The following is a 15,429-nucleotide window of genomic DNA, read 5'->3' as shown; positions in this document are numbered from 1 at the left end:
TCATAAGTCGAGGCACCATTGTACAGGGAAAAAACCCTCGCTGGTGTATTCTCGAAGGCTTTCACAGTCGGTTTTTCGGCCCAACGGCCCAAAAAAACTGCAACAACTACCTCATTGAACCTTGCGTGCAGCCATGGCAGCTGATATATTTTTGGTCCTTATCACCATCAGCCTGTTAACTCTTGACTCTTCCTGCCCCCAGCACAAATGAATGCTCATAAGTGAGCACACATTATAAGGGCTTTTTTTCACCCTTGCCTCTGATTGTTGTGCATCTGAGCAGATTGGCATCACGCAAGTTATGGGCCATTCACCTTCTTGTGTGTACAGGAGGATATATGATGAAACAAGCAAATATAGATCCTCTGGAATTCCATCCATATAGGAGCCATTTCCCTTGACTGGTTGAGAATTGCAGAATATTTTCTTTGACCATTTCTTATTAAACTAGAGACACAATAGGCTGTTTTAATGCGGTGGTGGCACATTAAAGGGGCAATTGTCTTGCCCGTGTTCAAGCTGCAAATCAGGTCCTTTCTCTGTCATAATTAAAATAGTGAGAAGGGGGAACAAAGATACTGACTTACCCTCCAAAAGACTTTTACAAGTTAGGTGAGGCTTCCAGTATCCTGTTCAGCATCCTCATCTGATGCTAGGAAAATTAAAGCAATATCGTTCTGGCTGTTGGAGAGCTATTTGGAGGTCTGTCTACATCCTAATGGTTGGTCTGGCAGGCAGGGCTTTTCTGCCCAAAGGCAGGTAGAAAGCATGTTATGGGACCTAGAAGCAGTTAACTGCTGGCACTGTGGAACTGATATGGGTTACAAAGGTACCTGTAGGCCTGCTGTTGCTGATCAAGAGAGATCCTTGTTAATATCCTGCCACTGTTTTATTTGGTACAAAATAGTGCAGTGAAGCAGAATTCCTATTTTAAAGAGCCATTACATTAAATAACACTGTTTTGGTTATTCTCATAACCTTTTTTCCTTTATCTAGCCCCTGTGATTTAAACTGTTAGCAGGCCTCAGACTCTTCCTGCATTCTCGTTGGCTAATCTGAACTTGTTCCTGTTACCGCCAGTTGGCATTTTCTTTAGTTGTGCAGTACTTGATTTTTAATAATTATTATTTAAAGTATTTGAGTAACTTGCTTTTGGGCTGGGGGCTTCAAATTGGTGCTGTGTACAGATCATGCTATTTTTTCCCCAAACTCTTTTCAATTGTTCTCTGCATTTTCTGCATCTGTAACTTCAGTAAAATACATGTACATTTGATTTCAATTGTTTATTCTTTGATTCATGCATGAATAACAGCCACACATTATTGAAACAAACCCAAAGGATTAAAAAACAAACAAACTAGAGAAGCACCCTCAGGCTCCTGGCACCAATTTTTGGCATGTTTTATATCCTTATTTGTTCTAAAATGTACACCAGCAACAGCAATTAATTTTTCTGTAAAGGTAATCTTTCTTATTAGACGTTCCTCTAAGTAGCTGCACAGGAATGTTGTTCATTCAGGAGATCATTGTGGCTGTAGCAGAGACAGACGTCAGCAGTTGGCCTCTCCCCAGCTGCAGCTATGATAAATGACGTCTTTTAAGTGGTACTCCCCAAAGGCTGAAAATTCATTCTTTCAGAAACTCTAGATGGCAAACCTGGTTTTTTCCTCTCATGGGAATGACTGAAATTTAGATTCTTTTTCACTCTTCTGCTGGTAATTCATTGTGACTCAAGAGAAGGAAACCATGAGGTGCATGGTTACTGCAATCCGAAGCAATTACTCAGAACAGCCTTCTCTTAAAATTGGTAGGATTTGCTTCAAAATAAATAGGATTAAGATTGCGATGTTAAAGCTGACAAAATTGATTGTCCAGTAGAGGTTATCAGAATCAGATTAGGCTCTTGAAATTGGAACTTAAGCAAAGCAGCCCTTTGACACTGAATGGATTTTGGCCTATGTATATTCCATATTCTGTGGAATTAAGGAATAAAATGATTTCTCGAATTCATTGTACCTAAAAGGAAAATAATGGCTTTTCTGTTCAGGTTCAGTAAGAATGTTCTTCCACTGTTCTGCATAACCATGGTTTCAGCTTTGGTGGGCTCATCTTTGGTTGCCCACAATCCCTATATAATCTTGTGGTCCTTCTCTAATGTTAGACCTTGCAAACTACTTTCCATAATTACAGAGTGTGCAGCAGAGAAACATTAGCTTTAAAAACTATCCAATTATACTCCAGTTCATATAAAAGATGCAGGAATTCTTCAGTTGGACAAACTAGAGGTTGTGATTGTGTGCGGGGAGGGCACACAAATAAATTGAGAACAGATGTACGTGTGTTGTCCTGAATACTAGCAGTGGGGTGTGTAGACATCAGTTTTATCCACACACACCCCAATTTCTGATGACCCCATGAAATTATAGGCCTTTATGTCTCATTTCCAAGCAACAGACAGAATCCGGTCTCTTCAGTTAAACTCTTCATCAACTTGAAACATGCACTGCTTAGTTGCTGAACAAATTCTGCTGTTACAGTACCATGAGAAGGGCACTACAATGGACTTCCGTAGACATAGTGCTCCATCTATCGCATGGATAACCTAAAAGCCGTTTTGGCATAGTGGTTACACTATTGAAGTAGGCAAGGAAGAGATGGATTGTAGTCCGCACTGAGACTTGAATCTCACTAGGTAGTCTTGGCTCCACTGTTCTCTCACATTTGCTTTCACACGGGGTTGTTGTGAGCAGAAGTGTAGTAGCAAATTTGGAAGCACAGCCGCTCATTATGATAGACCTCATAGTGACCTCCCCACGAAGAATCCAAAACTGCTGTGTCGGTCCATATCAATAAATGAAGAGCAAGTCTTTTGTAAGCTTATGGTTCTTAATTGTTCATTCAAGATCAAACGGCCCTCAGATACTTTGTGTTTCAACAGAGAAGACTTGTAGCAATTCACAATTTCAGGAAAAATCAATTTCTCTCCTAGAGACTTTGAGGGTTGCAACTCACCTCGGAGGAAGCATGGAGGACTGCAGTGGGCTCTAATTGACGTTATAGCCCTTGATTCTCAGGAAGTCTTGGAGATTCAACCCTGCAAGCCCTGCCTCCATTGCACCACCGATTGTCAGAATAACATGGGTAGAAAGAGAGCCCTGTACTCTGAACTCATCTGAGGAAAGGCAGGATGTAAAGGGAACAAATCAATATATAACAGACATATGGGGTGCAGGTGTGGAGGCTTTCTATGTGATCTGAAGTACCTTACTAGATGCTTAATGACTTGCTCAGGCCTGGGTTTCAGGCTCACCAGTCCTTGACAGATCTGAAGGTGACAAAGGATGCTCTCAAGGTGTTGCCTATGCTTCCACTTTCTGGATTGAAGAGTTTGCATGACAGTAGATGTAATGAGAGGGTGGCAAGGGAGGGTATAGCATCCACACTGCCCCCTAGTAATTCCAATTGAATGGAGCAGTAGACTTCTGTTCACATAAAGCATTAGCGATTTGCGAATATTGTAATGTTTCTCTTTATTTCCAGCTTGTATATATAATTATTTTCTGTTTTCTAATTTGATGCTTGGGAACAGTTAATTTAAAACTACAAGAACTATTTCTGTGACAGTATTAAAGAGTCAGTACAGTGGTGCCTCGCAAGACGAGCGCTTTGTTTAACGATGAAATCGCATAACGATTTCTATGGGGTTTTTTCGCTTTGCGATGATCAGTTACCTGCTTCGCTAACCGATTATCGAAAATGAAGATTTTCTCACAGCTGATCGGCAGTTTCAAAATGGCCACCGGGTTAAAAAAAAAAGGCCCCCGCTGTTTTCTGGGACGGATTCCTCACTGCACGGGCAGCGAAAATGGCTGCGCTATGGAGGATCTTCGCTGGACGGTGAGTTTCAAGCCCATAGGAATGCATTAATCGGGTTTTAATGTGCTTCTATGGGCTTTTAAAAATCGCTTTATGATGTTTTCATTCTACAGCGATTTCACTGGAATGAATTAACATCGTAATGCGAGGCACCACTGTATTTTATTTTAGTAGGAGAGCTGATGTCTTAGTTCAGATAAGCTATTATATCTTGGTCATCCTTGGATAATAGAATATTGATGATGGTGCTCTGATAGTGGTGTCCTGGGATTCAATGAGTTAGCCTTTGTCTATGAAAACTCCTTGAGTAGTTAAGAATACCTCAGTACAAAACAGTCCCTTCAGAGAAAATTATACTACATTTCCATAGCTTCCTTCCCCATTCCTCCACTGATTTGCATTTTAAGAGAATTGAAGTTGTATTCTCGAAGGCTTGAAGTTCCTTTTCCTGTGTTTATCTCACTGTCTTCAAATATTACTACTATTTAATCTCATGTTGACAATCCAAGTTTCAAAATATAGCAGGAGTCTCTTTTCCTTTGCTTATACAGCTTTGCTTTGTTATGATAGGTCTGTGTATACTCATACTGCTTTATGGCTAAGAAAGCAAGGAGTGGCTTACCTCTGAGAACTGACATAGAACTGTCCTGTCATCTCCCCCAGACATTTCTTTATAATGAGTGAACTCACACATTCAGATGCTAGTAATTAAAAGTAAACAGACCAAGTGCTTGCATGAATGTAACAATGTTATATTCCGGAAGCCTCATATAATGCCCTCATAACAAGAACACATAATTTACGGAATCAGAAGTGTAATTTGGCCCTTCTTCTAAGACAGGATCCAGCATGTACCGTATGTCTGTTCTAGCTACAGTGACTATTGTTTCTGATTAAGTCTGACTTGCTTTTTTAATCTCTCTGGTACAGTGGACACCCTCTTTCCATGACCATTGGAAAACCACATCTGACTCTTAGCGTACCCACCAACCACGGCCATTGTAGCCTCGCTCCAGAGCTATTCAGGGCATGGTGATAATTCTATGATTCTGTGGTGTGTTACCATGGTCATAGGACCAGTTTAATCTCCTCCTGGAGTTCACAGTGGCTTATGGGAGACTTGTGGGCCAGAAGGCACATCTGTAGGTTGAGGAGGAGAATTCAGAGTACTGTTGAATCCTCTTCATTCCTAATCTAATTTTACAGGGCATGACATTTTAGAGTATCACGTGACAGTAGGTATAGTCTGTCCAGGCAAAAAGAGTGGATCTAACATATTATATCATGCTGTAGGAGAAAGGTAAAAGAGGATCCTAGCTATCTTTGGCTGCACAATGCAAGCCAGATTGCTTGAGCTTGAAAACGATGCCACATATTCCACTGAAAACACATTGTAAACTAACTAGTGGGAGCCTAATTAATATTGCACCAAGGGGGCCTTCCCTATAGCAGGCTTTGACAGATTTGGATGGGGGTATTTCACCCTTTCGGTCATTGAGCCAGAGTTTTAGTCTGAAAGGTTTGCATTTCATGTGTGAGTCATTTTAAAAATTGGCAGAGAAGTGGATTTGAGACTTTAGGAATTAAGCCAAGTTTGAGATCATATCTTTTGCCAAGGTGGCTGTGCAAGAGTTGACAGAGTGGCTTTCATGAAATATAGCTTCTCTTTCCTCAGACAATTTTGAACAGTCTGATAACAGGTTTTACTTTTTAAGGGCATCTTCCCATCCATGGTAACACACACAGACACTCACATAATAGAAGACGAACGTGGGGGAAGAGAAAAGTTAGCAGTTCAGACAGAGGAGGTCTTTTGTTTTGCTCTCAGTACAAAGTCTCTGATGTTACCTGTTACTGTGACATTTTAGAAGATTAGACTGGTTTCTACTTGTTACTTGTGCCTCTGTCAGATGAGGATGAAGCGTTAATGGCAGGCACATGTCACAGTGAAAGATAATTTAGGCAATGCACCAAGGCATTTCATGGCTGTTGAGCTAGGAAGCATTAACCAAGTTGGTTAATTGCTAGAGGTTGCAGGGTTAAATCTGACCGTGCCCGGTGTAACTCTAAATTCTGGGGAGATGGAACTGTAGCTTAAGGACATCAGCATATTATATATTGTATTGTATTGTATTGTATTGTATTGTATTGATAACCAGTTTGTAATAACTTAAGACACTTCTCAGTGTCTCAGGAGGCCAGAGTGGCCTCAACCTTTGCTGTCCTTCTGCAAGCAGGTGAAGACTTTTCTCCTCCAGCAAGCTTTCCCTCGGTGACTGGCTGCCTGAGTGGGGTTTTTAAATGGGTTGTTTATGCCTTACTGCTTTGAATGTGTTCTTACTATGGCTTGTGTTTACCGTTTCTCAGAGTGGTATTTGTTTGCTTCTTTTTAATATCTGTATATTTATTATTTTTAGCTTTAAATGTTGCCTTTTAATGATGTAAGCCGCCTTGGGTCCTTATTAAGGAGAAAGGCAGAGTAGAGATATTTCACATAAATAAATTCTATTGTTGAAGAGATGCATGGTGGGCTTGTATGTTTGTCTTCTTTGTTCTCATGTGGAAAAGGATATTTTGGAATGCTTATGTGTTCTGGTAAATAGGGAAGCAAGTTTTGATTTTTGGTTCATATGGCCTACATCAAGAAGCAAGTTATACGAACAAGTTACTGAGCCCCAGAATAACAAAAGTCAGAGTAGTTCCTTCATGTGAATGAATTTCAAATGCAAGTTACATGGGCAAGTTACCACTCCTTAATTTAGAGGGGACTCTGGAGTGTGAATGTGGACCATGTGTGCATTCATAAAACTTGCTTTGAGTACATGGTTCAGTGCCAAAGAGAAGTAGCTTTATGCAAGGGTAACATACTGCAAAGACACTGCTCAGGCTGTCTGGATTTACTAGAAACATTGACAAGTTAAACAGAGGCTGAGATTAAATGTGAATGGGGCCTGTGTTGGAAAGATCAATCTTGGGAGACCATAAAAAAAGTTAAGTCAACACAAAGGTCACCTGACTAATGAAGAAAGAATCTAAGCATATGGGATGTTGTTGCTGCTTTCCCGCCATCACTGCCATTAATATTGCACTGCATTAAAACAGGCTGGAGAAATGAATGCCTGCAGTGAGCAAAGTGCAGTGCAGTGCAAAGCTCTATGAGCAGAGGTGGCAGGGAGAAATTAAAGAGGAGAAAAATAAGCCATAGTCATTGACAGAAATATGGTGTGTTTAGCGTTATGTGCATGATTTGTGAACTTGACTGAAAAGGTCCCTTCCAGCTCTGTAGTTCTAAGATTACTACTATTGTTTTTATGGTCGCACTACCTTTCTCTCTGTGGTGTGCTACATTTGGTTCTGCTTTTAAACTGAAAAGATGTAGTTGAATCTGGGCAGTTCTGTGCAGTGTGCGGTATAGTATCAATACGTAGTAGTTAGCAGTAGTAGTAGAGACCTACATTCCCTTTGGGGGCAGTCTGTTGGGGCCTGCAAAGTCTGCCTACAAGGTTACCCCATTTTTCTCACCCTCTTTCTCAGGGTCAGAGGCCCACACTGGATCACTGGGAAAGTGCTGCTGATGCATTCCCCATATTGTGTGCAGGAAAACGTTCGATTGCCCCCACTTGCTTCTTCTCCCCACCCTTCTTGTCTCCCACTAGCCACCTCCCTATATGAAATTACAGCAAGAGTTCCATGTGGCTGTTGTACTTCAAGTTCCTCATATTTGCTATAGCATGTTCAAATAAGGCAGGATGGCACAATGGTTTATGATAATTTTAAACTAACAAGAATTTGCAGGCCAATGCAAACGAACACAAGAGGCTCACTCTTGTGGTTGGGACAGGAAGGATAATGCATATTCCTCTAGCCTGGTCCTGTGGTCCTGTACAGATAGAAAGTTGCTCTTTGGAACCTGGGCTTTTGATTCCAGTCTTGTTATACTTCATTATTGCTTCTGGTAGAAAACAACAAAAAGGTGAACGTTGTTGTGTGCAGAAGCACCCCTGTGTTGCTTCTGTTTATTTAAATATTAAATTACATTGCTCTTCCCCTGTAAGCAGGTGGGCAGTTTATGGTGTTACTTGCTGTGAGTTTAATATGACAGGTTCCATTCTTATGTATGAGGCCTCTGCCATGGTCTTCTCCGATGTGCTAGTTCCAGTGGAACTCCATGCAGCAATTGGTGACTGATACAGGAATCCTGCGCCAGAGAGATTGTGTCAGTGTGATACAAGACATTTGTTTCTAATCCTAGTGTTATATTGCTTGTGCTCTTGCTGGCTATGCAAAGGATCACAGCCGATATTAACTGACTGTTGTGGGGCTGGGCAAGGTAGGTGTGTGAGCTTGCAAAAACGAAAACAAGAGATACCTTTACAATGAATGTTTTGTTTCTGGGTTACAAAGTACCAAAACGTGACCTGGATAGTTATTAATCTTCACAGTGGCATAAGACTCTTTTTGGTTTCGCAAATGTTTGTCGTGGTGCAGGCAATGAAACCACACGACTGACTTGCTTGATAATAAAATTATCCATCAAATAAGAACAGAACTCTTTTTTTCTTTTCCTGATAGCTGCTAAGTTTCTAAGTTTTTGGTACTGAAGACGAAAAAGATCTCCAAATTTTGAGGATGAGATGATAAAAGTATGATGTATCCGAATAACAGACTACAATATAAAGCCCTTTCCCCCAGTTTCTGGGGACTTAGTTTTACTTTTAATGCATTCCGAATAATCTATTTTATACAGTTTATTCTTTGTTAGTACTGAGAGAGGAAATACAAGAGCACTGAACCTATACCTCAGTCTCCTGAGAATATTGTTCATCACCCTTTGTCTATGGAGACTTTACTTGGAGTTGTGATCACATTTTTGGGCATATTTTGGCAGCTGTAAAGATGAGAAGCTGTAATTCTCAGAGCTCTGCAACTGCCTCTCCCCTCCAGCACACTCTGTGGAATTGTGGCATCTGCACATTGCCCTGTTTCATATTCTCAGATAACTTATTATACCATGTTTATTTTCTCAGTTATTTGAGATCCGTGAACAGGGTCATAACTGGACACTTCTACATTCAACATATGCTTTCAGCTAACAGGATAGCAGTGCTATGAATTGGCAGAGTTTTACCCTGCAATCACAGTGATGGCTGGTCTCTCAAGAAAGATTCGTACCACATTGTCATTCAATATGTAACTTCTTCTGCCTTGCCACCCTACCCCACCCATAATAGGTTGGGGTGGTAAAACAAGGCAAGGTAGGAAGAGAATCTATGCATCATAAAAACACACCTTAATTATGGTTACAATTGTGTGTATGTGTCTCTGTGTTAGAATTGCCCCTCAGGCCCCCAAACCATGATGGCTGAGAACTAAACATTCTGCATTACATGGGATACTCCTAATTGATCATGGCATGCTGGATCGGATATGGAAACTTTTATGGGAGTAAGGCAAATTATTCTGTGAGGATACATATGAAAATCAGGCTTTTAGGAACCTCACTTCCTATCCACCCAGTAGTTTTCTTTGGCAGCAGGCATCTTAGCCTCCTTTTGTTACTGAAAGGTTTCATGAGAATGAGGTGGATGAACTCTGAGGATGTTTTGTACTGATCATTTCTGGAATTTAATTTCTCCTTCTCTGATCTTCTGTGACATCACTTTTGCCATTGAAAGGATTGTGAAGGTAGGGGAAATAGGGCTCCCTCCCCCACCCACAAAAAGCATCATGGAGGAAAGGATATTTTCTGTTGAATTTTCTTAGTTTTTATCTGTATCACTTAGAACGGTTTCATAGTTAATATGCAGTAGGGTTGGTTTACCTCTTTCATCTGACTTTTTAGCTTCCCTAAACTCAGTGTTTAAAAAAAGTTTTTTTTTAGCTTCCCTAACCTGAGTGTCCCCTTCACGGATTGCTGCCTTGTCGTGGCAAAGCGGCTTGAGTAATTCAGAGAAGCTATGGGCTATGCCGTGAAGGGACACAGGTCCTAGTGGAGAGTTCTGACTAACCGCAATCCACCTGGAGCAGGAACTGGCAAGCCACTCCAGTATCTTTGCCAAGAGAACTCCATGGACAGAAACAAAAGGCTAAAACATATGATGCTGGAAGATGAGCCCCTCAGGTCGGAAGGCGTCCAATATGCTACTGAGGAAGAGCAGAGGACAAGTACAAGTAGCTCCAGAGCTAATGAAGTGGTTGGGCCAAAGCCGAAAGGATGCTCAGCTGTGGATGTGCCTGGAAGTGAGAGGAAAGTCCGATGCTGCAAAGAAAAATACTGCACAGGAACCTGGAATGTAAGATCTATGAACCTTGGTAAGCTGGATGTGGTCAAACAGGAGATGGCAAGAATAAACACTGACATTCTGGGCATCAGTGAACTGAAATGGACAGGAATGGGTGAATTCAATTCAGACGATTATCCTATCTACTATTGTGGGCAAGAATCCCGTGGAAGAAACGGAGCAGCCCTCATCGTCAACAAAAGAGTGGGAAAATCTGTACTGGGATACAATCTCAAAAACGATAGAATTATTTCAATATGAATCCAAGGCAGACCTTTCAACATCACAGCAATCCAAGTTTATGCACCAACCGCTGATGCTGAAGAGGCTGAAATTGACCAGTTCTGTGAAGATTTACAACACCTTCTAGAACAGATACCAAAGAAAGATGTTCTTCTCATTCTAGGGGACTGGAATGCTAAAGTAGGGAATCAAGAGATAAAAGGAACATGGAAGTTTGGCCTTGGAGTTCAAAGCAGGGCAAAGGCTAATAGAGTTTTGTCAAGAGAACAAGCTGGTCATCACAAATACTTTTCCAACAACACAAGAGGTGAATCTACACATGGACATCACCAGATGGCCAATACCGAAATCAAATTGATTATGTTCTCTGCAGCCAAAGATGGAGAAGCCTTATACAGTCAGCAAAAACAAGACTTGGAGCCGATTGTGGCTCTGATCATCAGCTTCTTATAGCAAAGTTCAAGCTAAAATTGCAGAAAGTGGGAAAACCACTGTGCTAGTCAGGTATAATCTAAACCAAATAACGTTTGAATAAACAGTGGAAGTGAAGAACAGATTTAAGGAACTAGACTTGGTGGACAGAGTGCCTGAAGAACTTTGGATAGAGGCTCGTAACATTGTACAGGAGGCAACAAAAACAATCCCAAAGAAAAGGAAATGCAAGAAAGCAAAGTGGCTGTCCAACGAGGCCTTACAAATGGGAGAGAAGAGAAGGGAAACAAAATGCAAGGGAGATAAGGAAAGTTACAGAAAATGGAGTGCATACTTCCAAAGAATAGCAAGGAGAGACAAGAGGACCTTCTTAAATGAACAGTGCAAAGATATAGAGGAAAAGAATAGAAAGGGAACAACCAGAGATCTGTTCAAGAAAATTGAAAATTGGAACATTTTGTGCAAAGATGGAGATGATAAAGGACAAAAATGATAGGGACCTCACAGAAGCAGAAGACATCAAGAAGAGGTGGCAGCAATACATAGAGGAATTATATCAGAAAGATCTAGATATCCTGGACAACTCAGATAGTGTGGTTGCTGACCTTGAGCCAGACATCAAGTGGGCCTTAGAAAGCATGGCTAACAAGGTCAGTGGAGGTGATGGCATTCCAGTGGAACTATTTAAAATCTTAAAAGATGACACTGTTAAAGTCCTGCACTCAATATGTCAGAAAGTTTTGAAAACTCAGCAGTGGCGAGGCCTGGAAAAGATCAGTCTACATCCCAATCCCAAAGAAGGGCAGTGCCAAGGAATGCTCCAATTACCGTACAATTGCACTCATTTCACACGCTAGCAAGGTTATTCTCAAAATCTTCCAAGGTAGGCTACAGCAGTATGTGGATCGAGAATTCCCAGAAGTACAAACTGGATTCTGAAGGGCAGAGGAATTAGAGACCAAATTGCTAACATGCACTGGATTATGGAGAAAGCCAGAGAGTTCCAGAAAAACATCTACTTCTGCTTCATTGACTATGCAAAAGCCTTTGACTGTGTGGACCACAGCAAACTATGGCAAGTCCTAAAGAAATGGGAGTGCCTGACCACCTTATCTATCTCCTGAGAAATCTGTATGTAGGACAGGAAGCAACAGAGCTGGATACGGAACAACTGATTGGTTCAAAATTGGGAAAGGAGTACGACAAGGCTGTGTATAGTCTCCCAGCTTATTTAACTTATATGCAGAATACATCATGCGAAAGGCCAGATTGGAGGAATCCCAAGCCGGAATTAAGATTGCAGGAAGAAATATCAAGAGCCTCTGATATGCAGATGATACCACTCTGATGGCAGAAAGTGAGGAGGAATTAAAGAACCTCCTTCATTCGTTTAGTTGTTCAGTCGTGTCCGACTCTTCGTGACCCCATGGACCAGCTCACGCCACCTCCTAATGAGGGTGAAAGAGGAGAGTGCAAAAAAATGTCTGAAACAACATCAAAAAAACAAACAAAACTAAACTAAGATCATGGCCGCTAGTCCCATCACCTCCTGGCAAATAGAATGGGAAGATATGGAAGTAGTAACAGATTTTACTTTCTTGAGCTCCATGATCACTGCAGATGGTGACAGCAGCCACGAAATTAAAAGATGCCTGCTTCTTGGGAGGAAAGTGATGACAAACCTTGACAGCATCTTAAAATGCAGAGACATCACCTTGTCGACAAAGGTCCGCATAGTCAAAGCTATTGTTTTTCCAGTAGCAATGTATGGGAGAGAGAGCTGGACTGATTGCTGTAGAATTGATGCTTTTGAATTGTGGTGCTGGAGGAGACTCTTCATAGACCAACTGTTTGATTATCTCTTCTAGCATTTTTCCTGGTGTCTCAACCTGACTGGTTAAGAGATGCCTGGATCTTCTTTTCCTCACTTTTTGAAGCTGGGACAACTTCTGCCTTTCTCCAATCTGCAAAGACTTCAATTGTTTTCCAAATGTTCTCAGAGGTCAGAGGTCTTCAGATGATGTCTGCAAGTTGCTTTAGTATCTTTGGATAAAATACTTTTGTCCCTGGAGACTTGAATTCACTTAATGTAACTAGCTATTTCTGTGCCAGCACCTTACCTGCTGGGGGCTGCACCCCCCTCACTGCATACTTTTCCCAGCTTGAGCACTGTTTTGATTTTGGTGGAAGACAGAGACAAAGTAGGTGTTTCTCTCTTGTTACCTATTGACATCTCTCCATTTTGTCCATCCAGCAGACCTGCTGCTTTCTGAATTCTTTCTCTTGCTTTGAATATAGATAATTTGCTGTTTGTTTGTTTGTTTATATTTATTTAAAACCTGAGCTCATTTGAACTTTTGCCCTCCTGAACTTCCCCCTGCAAATATTAGCTACTTGTTGTACTCTTCAAAATGTTCCATATATCTTATCTGTATCTCTTTAAATCCCAGCTCATTCAAAAAGTCCTCTTTAAATCCCAGCTCATTCAAAAGGTCCTTAGGCAGCCACCCTGGTTTCTTTAGATGCCTCTCGCTTTCTTGCTTATATAGGAATTGTTTTTGACTGTGGCTTCTATGGTTGTTGAAGTCCCCCATTGCTACTGTATTTCTCTCTCTGGAACATTTGGTCGTGAGCATGGAATACAGTAGTCCAAGACCTCTGCAATGGCACTGTTGTTTTCCTCTCCTACGGTTTTTGCCCAAGTGCTCCTCCAGCTTGCCGTATTCCCAAATCATGGATCTCCTGACAGGTGTGCACATCCTTTACACAGCAGTGCTATTCTTCCTTAATTCTTGTACAGTCCTTTTGAAAGGTAATATCCTTAAGTTACTCCATTGCAGCTCTGAATCTCATCCCACCAAGTTTCAGTAATGTGTGTCAGTCACATTGGTTTTCCTGTGTAAAGAGGTTGAAGTTCATCTTATTTCTCATGCTTTATCCCTGGGTTTTTAGAGACATTTCAAACTATGGGCTATTCCCTCCAGGTTTTTTAAACATATATATCAATATGTTTCTGTACCACTACCCCAATTTCCCGTGTATAATTGACGTTGTTGGCTCCAATCTTTAGTGTCCCTCTATCTTCTGAAATATTAACTGAAATCCAGTTGGCACAACTCCACTAGCATAAGTACTGATGAGGTCATCAACCTGTGATGTTAATTCTTTTCTTTTCTTTTAAGCTTCCTATCCTCCCCATAGATTCTGAGGCTCCCTAGGGATCCATTTTGGCCCAGATAAGTGTTTGAGAGCCTTTGGATGGAGGTAGGGCTTTAGTAAGGGACATGGTGGCGCTGCTGGTTAAACTGCTACAAGGTCAGAAGACCAGCAGTTGTAAGATCGAATCCACGTGACGGAGTGAGCTCCTGTCACTTGTCCCAGCTTCTGCCAACCTAGCAGTTCAAAAGCATGTAAATGTGAGTAGATAAATAGGTACCACCATGGTGGGAAGGTAACGGCATGCTGTGTCTAGTCGCACTGGCCACGTGACCAGGGAAACTGTCTTCGGAAAAAACGCTGGCTCTATGGCTTGGAAACAGAGATGAGCGCCACGCTCAGACACGACTGGACTAAATGTCAAGGGGAACCTTTACCTTTACTAGGGTTTTAGTATTGAAAAATTGATGTCAGATCACCTCTGGTATTCCCAATCCCAGTAGTGGTGATGTGGTGGTGATTTTCTGGTATAAAAGGTTCCCCACCCCATCTTGAGACTCCCAAACACTTCCGGGGTTCAAAAGGGATTCTTAGGGGCCTCCTGAACCTTGCGATAGTAGGGATAGGAGGCATTACATTACATTGCAGACTGATGGTGTCATTGCCATTTATGCTGGTGTAGATGCTCAACAGGATTTCAGCGACTCCTTTCCCTGTAGGATTTATTTTAAAGCTGGTTTGCAAGACTCCTGGCAAGTGTTATTTTCCCATTTCTCACTCAATGTCCTTCTTAGTGGTAGTGCAGATTGTAGTCCAGGAAGCCAGATCTTTCTCAGCGATAGCATCTGCACAGCCAGTTGTTCACTTCCTGTACTCTTTTCTCTCTTCTTGGACCATGAACATCAACAGGAAGGAGAGATGAAGTAAACCACCTGGTCCTTGGAGCCTCACAATCACTTGCCATACCTATGTCTAGCAGAATTGTCTCTTCCCATGGGGATCAGAATGAAGGGATTATGGTCAACAAGCTCATTTTGGGAACTTTCTGTCATGTCTTCTGTCCTCCTGCCAGCTTCCTCAGACTTGATGTTACGTCTGCACACTGCTGCCTCCATCCCTCTCAGTGCAGGGTTTCCACCACACTTTCCACCACCACCACCATCATAAGTCTCCTCCTTTTCTCTTGGGAAATTTCAGGAGTCCTTGCATTTTCAGAATCCTTTGCATCTGCCTCTGTGCTGTTGTTTTCTCTCCCTGTGGCTCAGAATCACTGTCTGTGAGGAAGGCTTGATATCAGTTGTGTAGCTCAAAAGGCACAACTTGGTTACTCATTGTCCTGCAGCTCTGCATTTGTTATTTTCCCTCCTCTCTAGAGGCATCTCGCATTCATTACCCTTCTGGGAGAGTCCACTCCAATGTGTCTAAAAGCACTTATCTTTGC

The 15,429-nt window shown here is 41.7% G+C and overlaps 2 protein-coding genes across 5 annotated transcripts in view; one reads left to right on the top strand and one right to left on the bottom strand.

The window, feature by feature from the left end:
- The window catches only part of LOC144588123 (uncharacterized), a 395,823-nt gene that overhangs the window by 150,777 nt on the left and 229,617 nt on the right, over nucleotides 1-15,429 (bottom strand). The window lies entirely within an intron of this gene.
- The window catches only part of FGFRL1 (fibroblast growth factor receptor like 1), a 246,375-nt gene that overhangs the window by 54,302 nt on the left and 176,644 nt on the right, over nucleotides 1-15,429 (top strand). The window lies entirely within an intron of this gene.

Source organism: Pogona vitticeps, chromosome 3 (genome assembly GCF_051106095.1).
Source record: "Pogona vitticeps strain Pit_001003342236 chromosome 3, PviZW2.1, whole genome shotgun sequence".
Taxonomy (NCBI): domain Eukaryota; kingdom Metazoa; phylum Chordata; class Lepidosauria; order Squamata; family Agamidae; genus Pogona; species Pogona vitticeps.
This window is presented reverse-complemented; position numbering and strand designations above follow the sequence as displayed.